The sequence below is a fragment of the Cryptomeria japonica genome, chromosome 2, assembly GCF_030272615.1.
Source record: "Cryptomeria japonica chromosome 2, Sugi_1.0, whole genome shotgun sequence".
In the NCBI taxonomy this organism is placed as follows: domain Eukaryota; kingdom Viridiplantae; phylum Streptophyta; class Pinopsida; order Cupressales; family Cupressaceae; genus Cryptomeria; species Cryptomeria japonica.
In genome coordinates, this window is record NC_081406.1 from 525,568,305 (window position 1) to 525,587,751 (window position 19,447).

The following is a 19,447-nucleotide window of genomic DNA, read 5'->3' on the forward strand; positions in this document are numbered from 1 at the left end:
ATGCATACCTACAGCCAACTGACATTTCGACCAACAACTGGCATGCAACTATTATGCTGATCATATATGCTATTAAAAGGACATTTCGTCAAACAAATGGTATGCACATATATCTTCTTTATTGAATTCATTCCTAAGTACAATGCTGCTATGGATTTGCCAAGACTAATTGGCTTACAAAAAGACTACATCAATGCCAAATCTGATTCTAAGTTATCACTTACAACAGCAAAATTATATGCCTAATATTTCAATACTAGCTACTAATGGTTGCAAGAGGAACCTGATAATAGTGATGCTTAATGATGGAGATGAAAGTTGCAATCGGAATCAAGCAAAATACTGTAGCGCGGCACTGTTCACGCGCACTGTTCACGCGCACTGTTCATGCGCACTGTAGCAGCAAGAACAAACTTGCAATCTGCTCTTAAAACCTTGAATAATTTGTTGATAATCTCTCCCAACAAGAATGATATAACTCCATGTGCCAAAGAAGGACGATTCACAACCAATTATAAATGTTCTCCAACAATAAACTTCAAACCCTTGTAGAAAAATTCACCAATTTGCACAAATGAAAGAATTGAAGTATTCTTTCCCACAACTGCAATAATTCAGGTGTTATTTCACACCTTCAAAATTACCATCAATAGGAAGTTTTCGTTTCCTATGATCAAAGAAGAAAATTGCGAAAGCCCTAGGCTCCACAATAAAAATCAATCAAAATACAATTCATCAACTGGATGCCGAGAATGAACTCTTGCCTTTCCTTTTATTCTTTCCTTAAGAGAGCTCAAACACCTTCCTGGCCAATGTGGGATAAAAGATTTATTCCCACATTAAATTATTCACTTAACGCACTTTATTATATTAAAGTGACTTTATTATTATAAAGTTACTTTAGAACTTTATAATAATATTAAAATATTAAATAAATCACTTAAGTCACTTAAACTTTAATATCTCTTGATGTACTTGTCTGATTGCTAAGCCGTCTGAGCCAGGAGTCGACTCTCCCTGTTCTCCATGTGATTGGATGCCTGTCTAAAAATAGAAACCCTGAATAGTGACTTACTATAAATAGTAAGTATGTGGAACTGAGTCTAGAAATAGCTGCAAAGGCCCAATCAAGGTCGACACTGCCAATAAGCTCTGCTCAGATGTCTTACTATTAATAGGAACCCTGACTCTCCCAAAATAGTAACTTACTATAAATAGTAAGTGTGCCAATCTGAGTCAAAAAACCTTTGCAAAGGCCAAAACCTGAATCCAGCTGAAGAGTAATGTCTCTAATCACCAAGTAACTGCCACACGAGGCCCTCTATCAATAATTGTTAGCCTACGAGGGTCAAATGATAGGCTAATTCTTACAAACTCTAATGCTCGCAAAATGGGGACATTACAGTCCGCCCTCCCTGAAATTGCTTGTCCCCAAGCAATCTCCACTGCAAAGAAACTCCAATCCTCGGGAGGCCCAAAAGGAGAATTGTGAAATGTCCCACACATCCTTAACCGAATCCTGTAGCACCAACATAAACATAGTTGTGCACAATATCCTTGGATCCCAAACCCGGAATGGAAGTCTGCCAAGCCTAATACCCTCTGACTTCCTCTGTGCTACTCTGATCTCAACTTCACCATGCCAGAAGTGGTGAAGCAAACCAATGGGACCCATCCAATACACTGTGCCAAACCTGTCGCCTCCTGGATCCCAAAACAACTGAACCCCACATCCATTCGCCATATAGAGATAAAAATATCTGGAAGCGTCTATAACACAATATCTCTCTACAGCTCTCGGTAAACTCCCATGGATGTGATAACTAACCAAACCGTCATGCCCACTGACACCATAGTCATCCTGTAACCATGTACCCATAAGAAAACTTTGTGACATAGAAGTAGCAAACCCTGTTGGATACATATCAGCATGATGTATAACTGACAGCTGTCCCTGCAAGTAATCCCCCATAAACTGCTGAGTCGGGCGCTCGCAACTGCTAATCCCATCTTCTGAAGATGATGAATACCCATCCCACAAAGGATGGCATCTCGGAGCCAATCCACACGGATGCATCATCAAGTCCTCTGTGTGTGGATCAAAAGAAAAATGATGAGCACTCCTCACTGTGTAGTCGCGGTAAAATGCTCCAACCTCTGTCAATGGCTCGTCACTAACAACACTTGAATCGAGCAGCTGATCCCTTTGATTCTGAAAAACAACAAGCTGGCATCCAAAATCAGCTGCATGGGATGAAGTGACAGATTGGCTTCCAGGAGATGGAAACAAATCAACATGGGAGCCATACTCCCAACTAGATGACACTCTACAAATGCCCTGTGAGGACGGAGTAGCGTTGTGTACTACCACACAACTCTCAAGAGAATCCACCATTGTGACACAAGAGCTACCAGTAAACTGTCCTGCATCAACTGTCACAGTACTGACCTCAGGAGAACTTGATGCAACTAGTGGTTCTCTACTGCTCTCAACCAAGGTACTCATCCCAGCTGAAACTTTCGTACCTATATCTGTGATAGATGTAACCACATCTTCACTACAACCAGTGGATATAAAATCCTCATCAACTGCCTCTGTATATAACTGTACTATATCTGCAGTTGGTGGAGACTGTGCCAAACTCAACTCCTCGGTAAGCTTCTCAATCTGTAACTGTGACTCTTGAAGAGCCAACTCGGCACTCTGCAATGAGTCCATAGTCACCTCAAGCTCATGAGCGAGCTCATCGACCTGCTCCTCCTTTCCCTTCAATGCATCATAACAAATGCAATCCCACTCGAGAAGAAAATCCCTGTCCGCAAGTAGTTTTAGGTAATTTTGTTTCATCATTCCAATTGTTTCTCGAAGTGCATGTATCTCTGCAAGGGAAAAACCACTATCACCATGCTCATCTGTCAAAGGAGTACTCCAACCATAGGTAGCCAACATCTGACGAGCAACATCAAAATGCTCAATGGTTGTGGCAATCATATTGTCATTCACTTTTAGTTGCCCAACCAAATGATGAGGATTCTGTAGCTTATGACCCCCATACAAGTTTTCCGGTTCACAATATGCACTATGATATGAGGCTGATTCGTCATCACTCACTACATGATAAGCAGCATCATGTGTGCTTTCATCCATGCACACCTCAACATCTAAGGTACTGCTGCTTTGTACCTCAAAGGATGGCTCAACTGATAAGGTAGAAGTTGTTGGTATGACAGTATCTTCACACACCTCCACTCTCAAAGTAACTGCATGCCCATCCAAAGCACGATCTTGGGATTCCGTATCAACATATGAATCTTCTAGCTTGTTTTCAAAGGTCTGATCTGGAAAATCAGACTCACCATGACATGAATTCTCCACATACAATGCATCATTAGTACCCAATTTCTGAGTACTTTCATGTGACAATTTAATAGGATCATTTTGCACATGTGAAAACACTGCTGTCCCATGCTCATGCAAAGTTTCATCATCGCTGTCATGAAAATCAGAAGTAGCCTCTATATTAGAAACTTCTTGAGTCACCTCTTGCAAGGATGATGTAGATAAATCATTACCCAAAGCTGTGCTAGTGTCTTCTTGAATCAAATCAGCATGTCTATCAAATTCATCATATAAATTTCTCATACTTCATAGGAATTTGAAGATACCAAATCATTTTGATGAAGAGTTGTATCATCCTTATGTGTAGATTCTCTATCCATTTCATGTGTAAACAATTCATGAGCTATAGTGTGATATTTCTTCCTTGCAAACTCTGTCTTATGGCAAAGACTCGGGTGCAAATCCATGTAACTCATGAAAGGAAGTTCCTTCTTATTTTTTTGAGGAAGAGTGCTATACTCCTTAAACATGCTAATCACTTCTTCTTCTTTGTTTTGTGGTGTTCGACCTTTGCTGGTAGGAAGTGAATTGAATCTTTTAGGCAACCCATGAAGTTATGGAAAGCTTCTAACAATGCAAAGTTGTTATAGAAATGATATACTAGCTGTTTTAGACCTTTCCACACATATGTAATGACTGAAATTAACTAGTACAGCTAGTTGACATTAAGACAAACACTTGTCATGCATCCCAAAGTACACCTACAGCCATTAGGCATTTAAGCAAACAATTGGCATGAAAGCTAAATGGCTGATCAACGTTGAATGTGGAATATGCAAATTATATCTCCATTAAACATATGCAACCTCCAAATATTTCATGATATAATCATAATAGAAAATGATGCAATGAAGTAATGATTTTCTAATACAATGACCATAGATAGAAAACCTGGTATTTCAATGGCTGCCTTGATATATTGGTTTGATTCTCCTCATATGCAAATCCCTTGTCACATATATATAGCTGTTCAACCTCTCTAAATCCCCTTCTATAGAACTCCAACTACTGTAGCGCACGCTGTTCATGCGCACTGTTCACATGCACTGTTCACGCGCATTGTTCACGCGCACTGTTCATGCGCACTGTTCATGTGCACTGTAGCAGCAAGAACAAACTTGCAATCTGCTCTTAAAACCTTGAATAATTTGTTGATAATCTCTCCCAACAAGAATGATATAACTCCATGTGCCAAAGAAGGACGATTCACAACCAATTATAAATGTTCTCCAACAATAAACTTCAAACCCTTGTAGAAAAATTCACCAATTTGCACAAATGAAAGAACTGAAGTATTCTTTCCCACAACTGCAATAATTCAGGTGTTATTTCACACCTTCAAAATTACTATCAATAGGAAGTTTTCGTTTCCTATGATCAAAGAAGAAAATTGCGAAAGCCCTAGGCTCCACAATAAAAATCAATCAAAATACTATTCATCAACTGGATGCCGAGAATGAACTCTTGCCTTTCCTTTTATTCTTTCCTTAAGAGAGCTCAAACACCTTCCTGGCCAATGTGGGATAAAAGATTTATTCCCACATTAAATTATTCACTTAACGCACTTTATTATATTAAAGTGACTTTATTATTATAAAGTTACTTTAGAACTTTATAATAATATTAAAATATTAAATAAATCACTTAAGTCACTTAAACTTTAATATCTCTTGATGTACTTGTCTGATTGCTAAGCCGTCTGAGCCAGGAGTCGACTCTCCCTGTTCTCCATGTGATTGGATGCCTGTCTAAAAATAGAAACCCTGAATAGTGACTTACTATAAATAGTAAGTATGTGGAACTGAGTCTAGAAATAGCTGCAAAGGCCCAATCAAGGTTGACACTGCCAATAAGCTCTGCTCAGGTGTCTTACTATTAATAGGAACCCTGACTCTCCCAAAATAGTAACTTCCTATAAATAGTAAGTGTGCCAATCTGAGTCAAAAAACCTGTGCAAAGGCCAAAACCTGAATCCAGCTGAAGAGTAATGTCTCTAATCACCAAGTAACTGCCACACGAGGCCCTCTATCAATAATTGTTAGCCTACGAGGGTCAAATGATAGGCTAATTCTTACAAACTCTAATGCTCGCAAAATGGGGACATTACATGCTTCATCCTTTGTTTGTGATGATCTTCATGTTGTTTCATGTTGCTAGAACTTGAAGTATTCTGGATCAGTGAAGACATCTTGAACCAGAACGAGAACTTGCATCTTTAATGATCCTTGTGTCCTTGGCCAACGAACTCCAACCTTATCTTCTTGCTTGGGGTAGTACTCAATTTGCAAGTTCTGAAAGGGCTGCCTTCCTCTTTTCATGTCATGACCATCTCTGTCTTGAAAGCATTCTATGCTCTCAACCATGAATTGTTGTTGTATCTCTTCTTTGTATCATCCTCTAATCTTGAAATTTGCTTGCAAAATAATCCCATGCCTTAATCCATTGATTTGGTAGATTGTGTGTGCAAACCGAACTGACAAGGGAAGGGATAAATTGATGCAAAAATGGGCTCACAAGTGAATTTCGGGTTTTGGAAGCTGTATTACATGTGTGGGAAAAACAAGAGCATTAACTTGCAATTGTGGAGAACAAACATGCAACTTCATATGTTTAATGGGTAACTGTAAGTTTGCACTTGTATTTGGACCTTTAAAACTCATTTTCAAGTGTTTTTGGAGTGCATTTTGGACCAATTTTGGGTTATGGAGGGTTGTTTGCAAGTATGGAATGGGAAAGACATAACTGCAATCGGGTTTTTAAATTCCGATTGCAAGTGGGTAATCTTCATAATAATTCTCAATATTTCAATTTTGGAAAAAAGAATGTTAGCTCTTTTCAACCAAAGGGGAAAACCAACATTTCATAATCACTTGTAATCAGATTTTAAAATCTTGAATACAAGTAAACCGGTAAAAATGAATGAGGGGAAAAACTTTCACATTTACAAATTGCATTGAAAATAACTTATCAATTGGGAAGTTTATTTTGAAACCTGATTTTTGATCAAGAGCAAATGCCCTAGATCAAAGAAAATGAACTTGGGAGAAATTGTCATACTCTTTAAATAGGAAATGAATGTAATATCCCAGTAATTTTTTTGTTTTGAATTTTTAACAATAAGAGATACAAGCAATCACCACAACCCATTAAGGGTAGAGAAATAATCCAAACTGCTAAAAGGGAACCCTTTCACCTTTTGTTCACCGAGAGCGCAGTCTGGGAGGGTGAGAGCATACGGTGTTTCGGGGATCATTAGCAACAATAATCAAACTGAAATTACAATTCCTGGGCGGCAAGCCAGCCCCTTCTGCTTATCCAGCAGGATAGAAACCAAACTCTTGGCGGTAAACCGGCCAAGGGAAAATGACAAGAAACTGAAATTCAATCACTCTACCGCATATTTTAGCGGGAGGACATTATATTAAACTATCACTCTACCGCATATTTCAGTGGGAGGACAATTGCATTAAACTTATCACTCGACCACTTATTCAGTGGGAAGACTGAGTACATAAACTGAATTTCAAAGTAAGAAGGCGGCTAAGCTAGCCTCTTCCACTTATGAAGTGGGAATTACAAAATAAGGTCAGCAAGAATCATTGATCAGTACTACTGAACAACCTTACAAAATTAGAGATGAAAGAAGGAGAATAATGCAGATTTCTACAGCAAGAATATAATTTTCTAGTTACAATCAATCTGCAAGCTGAAAGTACAAACAACAACCCATGGAAACACCCAAATGCTCATAACTCCCCCATTTTTCATCCAATTTGGCTCAAACCAGTCCCAAACCCACCGTAATTCACTCACAACAGCAAACATTCAAAACCACAACCCAAACAACCCAACAATTATTTGGCATGCATCCCAATGCAAGCACAAAACCTAGCGCTAGACCTAGGAAGTTCGATTTTGTCTAGAAAAATCATTGCTGAATTAAACTTGCTAAAAACTTACACAATGTATCGCCATGGCTAGGAAGGAAGGATGAGCTGGTACCCAGAATGATGGAGTCGCCTGGTTAAGGGGTGTGAGCAAAATATACTTTCAGCAGTCTCGTGACCAGCAACCAGAAAACACTCAAATCCCACATAGAACACTCCACAATCTGCAACTCATTCACCCACAGCACTGGGAATACAAGGACACAGCTACGTACTATCTTGCAAGTACAAAACTGAGACTTAGCTAGGAAGCCATACTTCGAACCTCAGATTTTCAATAGCCAAACCGGCAGCATAACGATGCAATTTTCAAAGATGTCTCAAATGAGAACCCAAGGCTCTTATTTATAACTCTTCAACAACCAAAATCAAATGCAAATTCCTCCAAACGCCACTCCTTCATTTGCATTTCATTTCACCCATGTGTAGAGCCACTTTTCATAAGTCAAACCTCACGCCAAAAGGGAAGGGACCCACGTTAATTACTTGGCAAATAATGGAGATGCAATATAACATAATATTCCTCTAAAATATTTCTCCATCCCATAGTACACATGAGTTTTGCCAAACACTTAGGATAAAATAGGCGTTAATCCCAATTTTAATAAATCAGTCGCAAATAATCAGATTAATTAAATATTAAACCTTAGGATAAGGAAATAATATTTAATTATGTCGCATATGACTCCCGTACTGATTATTAACACAACTAGGATGAAACTGAGCCAGGATGACCACAAAACTGCTGCAGAATCAAAACACTGTCTACTGCCAAAAATAGAATTGTGCCACACTGCCACTTACTAAAAATAGTAAGTCAAGAACTAATGCTCAGAAAAGCATGATCGTCGCGTCCAGAGGCAAAACATGGAGAGCTCAGTAGGACAGTAACACTAGAATGGCCATTCCCTGACTTACTAAAAATAGTAAGTCCTCGTTTCATTAATGCCGGACCCCTCATTCTTCATTCCACCTAGCCTACGGGTCTCAAGAATAGGCTAATGGACCACTGGAAGGTCATTAGTGAGAAGGGGACATTACAATGAAGCTCCCGTACTATGATTGCTATCAACAAATCAAAACGTTTTTATCTTCAAACTCTCGCACAAAAATGGCTTGAAGGAAGAAAGATGCTTGACTTCAAACACTTTGCAATAGGGGACGTGTTGCAAACATGGCAAGAAAGAGATTCACATGCCCCAAAACGTGGTAACAACCAACAAAGACGTTTTCTATTGATGCCTACAAAAATTCCTTCCAAAATGCAAAACGTGTTTACTCTATCCGACTTTGGGGAAAAATGTGGCAAGATTCATTGATTTCCCATGATTTCGCATGCATCTTGGACGGATTTTGGGGAAGAAATGCCAGCAAAAACGGATTTGTGGGAGCAAATGTGCGGGTAGGGTTTTTCCTTTCCAACTTAAAGCAAAATGTGCCCTTCAAAAGATGCATCCGTGTTTCTAAAACCCCTTTACAAGTTTTAAATTACATCATTTTTCCTTCATTTGGGCAAATTCGGGTTTTGGGGAAGAAAGAACAAAAAACATGTCAAAATAACTTGTAATAGGGAATTAACATCCCCTTTACAAGTTTAAAATGACTTAAAGGACATAAAACATGTCATAGAGAAATAAAACTCCCTATTACAACTAAAAATTAACTTTAAAACTTGTAATAAGCAAAGAAAATCTCTACCACAACTTAAAATCACTTAAGTAGGAACTTTTAAAAGAAATTACAAGTTCTTTTTAAACTTATAATTTTAAATTCACTTGCAATATGTCCAAAAAGTTCCTACAATGACTTAAAAGACAAAAAGCAACAAGGGGGAAATAAAAAGTAAGTTATAATTTCAAAAATTACATAAAGTGCACTTGTAATTGACTTAAAATTTCCCTACAACACTAAAACAAAGGAAAACATAAAACTTGCAACTTAAGGAAAATTTCCCACTTGCAGTGAGGAAGAAAAAACCCGAAATTGAAGGAAAGACAAAGCAAACGAATTCAGAATGCGATGAAATTTGAAATGTGGATCGAGTATGGACGGAGGACTAAGCCAATCCAAGGGCGAAGCAAAATTCTACCTCGGTAAGCATGCCATAGAGTAAAATTTTCATTTTTTGACAAAAATTTCTAGGTAATTGTTCATATTTTTGAAAACAAATTTGAGGACAACAACTGGTTCTGACTGGGGAATTCTTTCATTTATTCTTCAGGATTGTGAAAGAAAAGAGTCCAGATCTCTAAGTGCCTTCTTCTTATCCATTGGGCCACAAAGTCAATCAACTCTAAAACAAACAAAAAGACAAAAGACCAAAAGAAAAAGACACAGACGACAAGGAGGATGATATGACTGACGCAAAGCAATTAACTAAAAACAAGACGCTAACTTGTGCAACTCTACTTATTGAAAATGGAAACCTACCTATCCTAAACTAGCCACAATGAAAACCTTTCAAATGAAAACATTCACTGGCTCAGCAAAACGATTGCCTTTCTTCAACAACTTATAGTACGTTGTATGATCATGAGCAACCACAACCAATTGAAGCACGAACAATTGTACCTTTACTATATGCAACACTCCTTGGAAAAGATTAACAAATTCACCTTCCTCTTGAAATGAATCGTATGTACTGCTGCTCCAAAGTAGATTTTTGAAATCAGACTGTTCTTGCTTAGCTGAAAATGCATGTTTGGCCTCTTCCTCAAGTGTATCTATAGAATCAGGAACAAGTGAAACCTTTGTCCTCCCATTGGTTTCCAACCAAGCAAGATGTCTAATAGGACATCCTTTTGATGGGACAAAAACAAAATTCTTCTTGCTGATTATACCTTTATCAACTACTTTTTCAACCATAACCTTATGCTGAAAAGATTGAGTTTCCTCATGTGAGCCAAGTAAAAACATGGCTGCATAGCTTGCTTCATCATCTTGTTCACAAACTTTTGATTTGAGAGAATCGTCAACAAGACTTGAACAAAACTCTTCTATAGTACTCATGAAATGATCCTCATCAAGTTCTGGGGTAGATCTCTTATGCATGATAGGTCCAAGTTCATAACCTTGGAACATGAATGCATTCATTTCAACTTGATCGGGACCTTCATGCATGTCCATCTTTTCACATCTCATGATATGATTGTCTTCCTTTACCAACACCTTGGAAGAGTGGCCTTCAACCTCTTGTTGGGTATTGTTCATGGTATCTGGAATGGTCTTTTCTTTTTGGTCATCAACTTTCTGGAACTGCATAAACTAGATTTGAGAGTCGCCAACTATGTCTGCTTCCTCCTCTTCTTGGAAGAGACCAACAAGATCACTTTGTTCAAATTCAGAATCCTCCACTGCTACATTTGTTGGTGGTGCCTCAAGAGAAAGCCCTTCTGGTGTTGAAGGAAGCTTGTCTTGATTTTCAGCTACATAATTAGGAGCAATATTTGGATATGGCCTCATTGGAATGTCTTCTTCATAAGGGGAAGAAAATACACCTTGAGCTATTTGCCTTTTGAGGGCAACCATCTCATTAGCCAACTTCTGCACCATGGGATTTGTTCTCTTGGTAGCCCATGATCCCAATGAAGAGATTTCTTTGGACCCATTTGGCTCTATCTTTATCTTAATATCAAGGATAAGATCATCTTCAATATCAATTGCCAAGGCTTGCGCTGCTGCAAGGTCTCTTGGAACTTCCCTTCTCAACAAGAAACATACTTCTGGCACTTGAGCATTGATGGAGAAGCACTTCAAATTTGCAGCAGTAGGTTGAGCCACAACTAGAATTTTGTTACACAACTTGTTGAATTTAGCCACAAATTCCCACATGGGTTCATGTGACTCTTATTTCATTTGAGCCAACTGAGCTAACAATGCATGCACATCTTCAACAGGCTTGAACCTCTCTTCAAACTTGTCTTTAAGTGTGGCCCAAGATATAACCTAACTGGCAGAAAGGTTATAAAACCAATCAGCTACAATACCTTGGAGAGTCTCCACAAATTGCCTTACAGATACATCTTCGTATTCAACACTATGAACACCACATGCAATGTAGAAAGCAAAAATGTGTTTGGTAGGGTGTTGCTGTCCATCTCCAAAGAACTTGGGAAAGTTCTTCCTCGAACCATTAGGAAGAGCATGCAAAGGCGGAGTAAGATTCAACAAACCAAAAGCATTCCCCCAAGGACCTGGAGCAACCATCTTACATGTCCCTGGTGAAAGCTTGAGAAATTACAAGAACAATAATTACAATGAATAGGATACCGGTATACTTCAAACAAAAGCATGAGGCTTTTGGCCGCATATTGGTATTTCCAGCACAAACCCAAAAAAAATTATTTTGAAAATAACAAGACACTAGACTTCAAACGAAAGCCTGAGGCTTCCGAATGCATTCGTGTCTCCAGCGGAGTCCCCAAAAACTGTTGGTTGAAAATTTAATACACCTGGGGGATGTGAAAAATTGTGGTTTTAGCCACAGTGTGTGAGTATGATACTCTCCTAATTTAGGGAAGGCTCTCCCTATCTACAAACTAAACTAATCTAATATGGATGGGACAATAGTCTTTCTTCTTCTTTCAAGAAAAATTATACTCTTTTTTCTTCACAGAAAAGTAATAGCAATAGGAAATAAATAACAACAAAGACAGAAATGAGACTTTTTTGTAGGATTTTTGGAACATAAAGGGAAGCAAAGTTTCCATGAAGGCACAAAGAACTCTGTCACTTCCCCAGGACTGGAAAACAAAAACGAAGCAAAAAGTCTTCAACACTTCTATTGTCCTATCAACCTTTGTAGATGTTTCTCTGCTAACTAAGCACAATATGTAGCAGCTCAAAGTCTAACTACAAGATGCACTTCACCTTACATGCACAAGTCTTAAAAATAAAAGAAGCACAAAGTCTACAACTTATCTCCTTACTTGAGCTTTCCACACTAGCTTCAAATATGATAAGCAACTCAAAGTTTGCAAGACCAAATCTGAAAACCAAATATATAACTCTAAATACAATTAGCAGCTCAAAGTCTGCAAGATTGAATTTAAATCCCTCTTGAAAAATAGAACAAAAATCACAATCAACTCCAGAAAATGTTGTCACATAACTACTTGAATTGGCACAAAGTCTCAACACAACTTGCCTCTTTTATTGAAAGCAATCTGATTTACATCTAAGCTCAAAGTTTGAGAGTGCACATATAAACTGGCAGAATTTTGTTGCATTGCCAAAAGATATCAATTACAATAGACCTCTTCAAGTATTTATAGGAGAGGAGCCTTGAAAAAAAGGTGGGAGGATCCTACCTAACTAGAGAAATTCTCTCAACCACCATGCGTTATTCCAACTACAGTCCTAATTGAACTCAACTTGTAGTTGCTTTACATGTAATTACAAAAGTGCAAGTGATGAGTTAACTTGCAATTACAAAGTTATGTTTTTGCATGTAACTTGTCAAAACAAAATTACAAATGCATAATTAAAACTATTCTATGTGTCAAAAGACACGACTCTAACTGCTTCATTCTTTGTCTGTGATGATCTTCATGTTGCTTCAGGATGCTAGAACATGAAGTATTCTGGATTAGTGAAGACATCTTGAACCGGAACAAGAACTTGCATCTTTAATGATCTTTGTGTCCTTGGCCAATGAACTTCAACCTTATCTTCTTGCTTGGGGCAGTATTGGATTTTCAGGAGGGAAAAGGCTGCCTTCCTCTTTTCATGTCATGGCCATCTCTATTTTGAAAGCATTCTATGCTCTCAACCATGAATTGTTGTTGTATCTCTTCTTTGTATCATCCTCCAATCTTGAAATCTGCCATCAAAATAAGGCCCATGCCTTGATCCATTGATTTGGTAGATCGTGTGTGCAAACCGAATTGACAAGGGAAGGGATAAACTGATGCAAAAATGGGCTCACAAGTGAATTTCGGGTTTTGGAAGCTGCATTACATTTGTGGGAAAAACAAGAGCATTAACTTGCAATTGTGGAGAACAAACATGCAACTTCATATGTGTAATGGGTAACTACAAGTTGGCACATGTATTTGGACCTTTAAAACTTATTTTCAAGTGTTTTTTGAGTGCATTTTTGACCAATTTCGGGTTCTGGATGGTTGACTACAAGTATGGAAATGGGAAAGACATAATTGCAATCGGGTTTTTAAATTCCAATTGCAAGTGGGTAATCTTCATAATAATTCTCAATATTGCAATTTTGGAAAAAAAATGTTTCTTTTCAAGCAAAGGGGAAAACCAACATTTCATAATCACTTGTAATCGGATTTTAAAAACCCGAATACAAGTAAACTAGTAAAAATGAATCAGGGGAAAAACTTTCACATTTACAAATTGCATTGCAAATGACTTATCAATTGGGAAGATCATTTTGAAACCCGATTTCTGAGCAAGAGCAAATGCCCTAGATCAAAGAAAATGAACTTGGGAGAAATCGTAATACTCTTTAAATAGGAAAGGAAGCTCCCATACTATGATTGCAATCAGCAAATCAAAACGTTTTTATCTTCAAACCCTCCCACAAAAACGACTTGGAGGAAGAAAGATGCTTGACTTCAAACACTTTGCAATAGGGGACGTGCTGCAAACATGGCAAAAAAAGAGATTCACATGCCCCAAAATGTGGTAACAACCAGCAAAGACATTTTCTATTGATGCCTACAAAAACGCCTTCCAAAATGCAAAACATGTTTACTCTACCCGACTTTGGAGAAAAACGTGGCAAGATTCATTGATTTCCCATGATTTCGCACGCATCTTGGATGGATTTTTGTGAAGAAATGCCAGCAAAAACGGATTTGTGGAAGCAAATGTGCGGGTAGGGTTTTTCGTTTCCAACTCCAAGCAAAATGTGCCCTCCAAAAGATGCATTCGGGTTTCTAAAACCCCTTTACAAGTTTTAAATTACATCATTTTTCCTTCATTTGGGCAAATTCGGGTTTTGGGGAAGAAAGAACAAAAGACATCTCAAAAGAACTTGTAATAGGGAAATAAAATCCCGTTTACAAGTTTAAAATGACTTAAAGGACATAAAACATGTAATAGGGAAATAAAACTCCCTATTACAACTAAAAAGTGTAAATGTTTTCAATTTTCTATTCAATGAGCAAGATATATAATGTTATTGTATTTTTTTTATGTAATTGTCAATTCACTATATAATAAATCTGATTATTATATTCTATGTTGCAGGTGGAGAGAGAGCATTAATAATTTCGATGATTCTCAAACATCCACCGATTGGTATATATATATGCAAGCAAGGGGATCAAGTAATACCTTGACCGGTCATGTCTATTAGATATGGCCGGTCAAGATATTACTTGATCGTGCCTTTTCAAAACCATAATCGTACTTTACCGATACCAATCGGTGTGAATGTATTTAACAAATACAACCGATACTAATCGGTGTTTGTGCATTACGAATTATGACCGATGCTAATCGGTATTTATGCATTGGTTAAGAACCCGATATTAATTGGGTTTTGTTTGCAAGGTTATATATATACAAATCAAGGAATACGATCACAGCAAGATCGTATATGTAAATATCAACATAAGTTTGAATGATCATGCATATGATCATCATTATTGGTATATGAAAAACCGATAATGCAATAACATATAGAAGAGCAATTATAATAATCATCAGAAAAAGGAATGATAAATGAAGTCTTATCATAGTCTATCGATGAGATAGATGATTGAATGAGAGACTTCATTTATCTCTCATTCAATCATTTATCTTACCGAAGCTATCATGTATCAACACTCCCTCTTAGCTAGGGAAGATGAATGAAAGACACCATATCTAGCATCACATTTCTCATGATGGTCAGTATTCCTTATGTAGTCTTATAATCTCACTCTCCAGAGGATCATATCACCTAGACATGTGACATGAAGTATCATCAATCATATGATACAAGAAATCACATCACCTAAGCACGTGACATGAAGTGTCACCTAAATATGTGATACAAGAAGTCATATCACCTAAGCATGTGATATGAAGTATCACCTAAACACGTGATACAAAAGTTTATCACATTAACTTGTGATGACAAGATATCACCTAAGCACGTGATATGAAGTATCACCTAAACACGTGATACAAAAGTTCATCACATCAACTTGTGATGACAAGATATCACCTAAGCACGTGATATCAGTATTGCAAAGTAAGCAATACTAAGGATAAATACATAAGAGTAATTAAATTCTCATTTTATCCAAATTGTGGTATGTGCACTGACATTTCCAAATGTCTTTACCACAACATAATCATGACACATCCATGATATATCAGGAATCACACATGATATTTGGTTTGATCATTATAAGATCGTCACCTTATAATGTCTACATACAAGTGTTCATTATTTGAGAGATCGTCACCTCTTAGAAATGTACACGGGGTGGAGCCCATAAAAGTCATATCACGACAAAGAAGTTCACACATTAAATATCTTAATAATATAAGTACAGAAATACAAAGCAAATTAAATTTCAATCATACCAAGACCTTTTCTGAAGTGCTCAACTTTCACCCTGGAAAGTGGTTTGGTAAGAATATCTGTTGTCTGATCTCCTGTACAAATGTATTCCAACTGGATCACATTCCTGTCTACCATGTCTCGCATATATGATATGGAATCTCAATATGTTTGGATCTGTCATGAAACACCGGATTCATTGAAAGTTTTATACAACTCTGGTTGTTACAATGAATAACTGTAGGTTTCATTGGTTCACCGAATAAACCCACAAGCAACTTCCTAAGCCATACTGCCTCTCGAGCAGCCATGGAAGTTGCAATGTGGCCTCAGTGGAACTTTGTGCTACCGATGACTGTTTTCTGCTGATCCAGGATATCATGGCTGAACCTAAACTGAAACAACATCCTGAGGTGCTTTTCCTGTCAGTTACACTTCCAGCCCAATCTGAATCTGTGAATCCGTGTAAATCTAGTTTAACTCTCTCATATTTGAGACCAAGGTTTAGGGTACCTTGTAGATATCTCATGATATGTTTTACTGCTACCAGGTGTATCTCCTTTGGTTCACACATAAACTGACTCAAGGCATTAACTGCATAACAGATATTTGGTCTCGTATTTACCAGATACATCAGGGACCCAATCATTTGCTTGTATAGAGTAGGATATGAGGGTTGTGATTTTGCTGCTGCTTCCTTAAGTTTATGAAGGTTTGCTTCCATTGGAGAGGTCATAGGTCTGCAGTTTAGCATTCCAAATCTCTTCAAAATGTCCAAGGTATACTTACCCTGATTTAGTATAATGCCATCAGAATTCTGCCATACTTCCAAACCTAGGAAGTAATGAAGGAGTCCCAAGTCCTTCATGTCAAATTCTTTAGCAAGGTCTATCTCACACTGATCTATCAGGTGATCTTTCCTGTGATTAACAAATCATCAACATATAAAATCAATATCAACATATCACCTTTGTCTTGCTTATAGTAGAGATTTGGATTTGCATCATTCTTTGAGAAGCCTAGCCCTGAGAGATAAGTGTCAATTCTTTCATACCAGGCCTTGGGACCTTGTTTAAGCCCATAAAAAGCTTTCTTGAGTTTACACACATGAGACTCTACATCATGAATCTCAAATCCTTTAGGTTGCTCTAGATATACTTCTTGTGCAATCTTTCCATTAAGAAATGCTGTCTTTACATCCATCTGATGTACTTTCCATCCTTTTGCTGCTGCAATGGCTAAGACTGCTCTTACTGAGGTATATCTGGCTAGAGGTGCAAAGGTTTCTTCATAATCAATTCCTTCCTTTTGTGAGAACCCTTTGGCTACAAATCTAGCCTTGTGTTTCTCAATGCTGCCATCTGTAGCATGTTTGATCTTGAAGAGCCATTTGGAGGAGACAACATATTTTCTAGCTAGCCTAGGAACAATCTCCCAAACATCATTTTTCATAATGGACTGGTATTCCTCAGACATGGCATTCTTCTATACTTGATGTTTAAGTGCATCTGATACATTGGTATGTTCATCTTTTGAAAGATCATTCATGAGGGCAATATAGTTGGTGAATTTGTTACGCCTTTTGCTTTCTTTGAAGGTTCCTGAAGGGGCAGCATACTTCTGAGCTTCTTCTACAGTTTTGGTGGCCCATAGTGGTCTTTTCTTGAGATTTTCTCTAGGTGGGTTTTGTATTTCACCTTCATTTTCCTCAAGATTTTCCGTCTGAAGCTCAGGGATAGGATCTTCATCTATGTTAGGGACAGGAACATGGACTTTAGGTTCCATGGAACTTTGGGCTCTTTTGAAGGCTAAGTCTTCCTCAAAAATTAAATGCTTACTAAGTTCAATATGCCTCTGACTAGGTATATAGATTATGTAAGTCTTGGAGGTTTCACTATACCCAACAAGTATTCCCCTTTTTCTAGAAGGCTCTAGTTTTGATCTTTTCTCCTTAGGTACATGAAAATAAACAGGGCACCCAAATATCCTAAGATGGCTGATATCTGGCTTTACTTTAGTAAAAGATTCCTCAAGAGTTTTATCTTCAAGATGAGAGTGAGGACATCTATTTTGTATATACACGATAGTGCTGGTTGCTTCTGCCCAAAGATTGGTATTGAGGTTTTGATCTAGGATCATAGCTTTGGCAGCTTCTACAATAGTCCTATTTTTCCTCTCAGCTACCCCATTTTGTTGAGGATTATAAGGTATAGTAAGCTCCCTCTTAATCCCAACATTTTTACAAAAATCTTTAAACAAATCTGAGGTGTATTCCCCCCCATTGTCAGTTCTTAAGGTTTTAACTTTATTTCCTGAGGAGTTTTCTATTAGTGATTTAAATTCTTTAAACCTATAGGTTCTCTTCTGATTCTTTATATTTCAGAAAGTAGATCCAAGTTTTCCTAGAGTAGTCATCAACAAATATTACATAATACAAGAATCCCCCTAAAGAGGGTGTAATGTCCCCTTTCGCATAGCCACTCTGAGTGCCTCATTGCCTTTTAACTCCCGAAGGCAATTGATGAAATTAGGGAGTCACTTATTTAATTATTTAACTATTGCCTAAGTTCTAAAATCTAAAGGTGATATTAAATAATTATTTAAATTGTTTTTGGATAAAGTGACTTTATGAGGTTTTATAAAAGGGGCCTTATGGAAATATTTATTCATGACTATACAAAAGTCACTTTATATTTTTGAAAGAAAAAAAAAGAAAGTGAAATTCGTCACTTTTGGGCTTGAAGGAAATATAAGGAGAGAGCCTTCTTTTTGAACGCACTTTTGAACTATGCTTATGATATCAGGGACAAAGGCTCGAGCTTTTCAGCTAGGGTTTGACACCATTGCATGACAGTTTCGGGTTTGAAATTATCACCCCTAGCTGCAAGATTCGAAGGGTTTGTAGAGGAGAAAATGATCTAATTCGGGATTTCACGTTTTGATGGTTTGGGAGTTCGCTATTTGCTGAAATCGTATTTTGGAGCTTCAGTTTCAGAACTACAGGTGTATCTCTTGGGAAAGTCTTAGGCGCCTTTACCTCATGAAGTCGCAACAAGCTGGGTCAGATTTAGGTGAATGTTAGACGATGCAAAGAATGGCACGATTTTCAGTAAATAGACGTCTTTGAGTCTCCTCCTGCTGAGTCGTGGTTGCCATAGTGAAGGTTTACAAGGGACGCCACTGCTGTGTGTGGCTGAGTGCGCCTTGCAAAAAGGGAAACAAATATCCAACGAGTATTTGCCAGTTGCGTGTGCTTGAGGATATTAATGTGGACGCCATTTTCACTTCCAGGCTGGGTCGACTTATAATGTAATCATACAAAAAACGTCCCTCACCTTAGCTAGATAAATCTGTAAGTGGTTGCTGCCTTTTGTGTTTATTCATTGCAAAATCTGTGGGTAAGGGTCAGAAAAATCTCTTACAAGATTGGGTATTGTGTCCAAACGAACTCATAAGTTGCTGTTCATAAGCACTAGCCTCTGTAACATTCAGAAAGAACAATATAAACTGCAGTATATGCCCAGGAAATTACATAGTTTCATTGTTGTTACCATCATATGGGTAAATCAAGTTGCTGGG

General features: G+C 37.7%; 1 protein-coding gene across 4 annotated transcripts in view; it reads left to right on the forward strand.

Moving 5' to 3' along the window:
- The window catches only part of LOC131052191 (uncharacterized), a 423,207-nt gene that overhangs the window by 63,841 nt on the left and 339,919 nt on the right, over positions 1–19,447 (forward strand). The gene's annotated exons all lie outside the window — the stretch shown is intronic.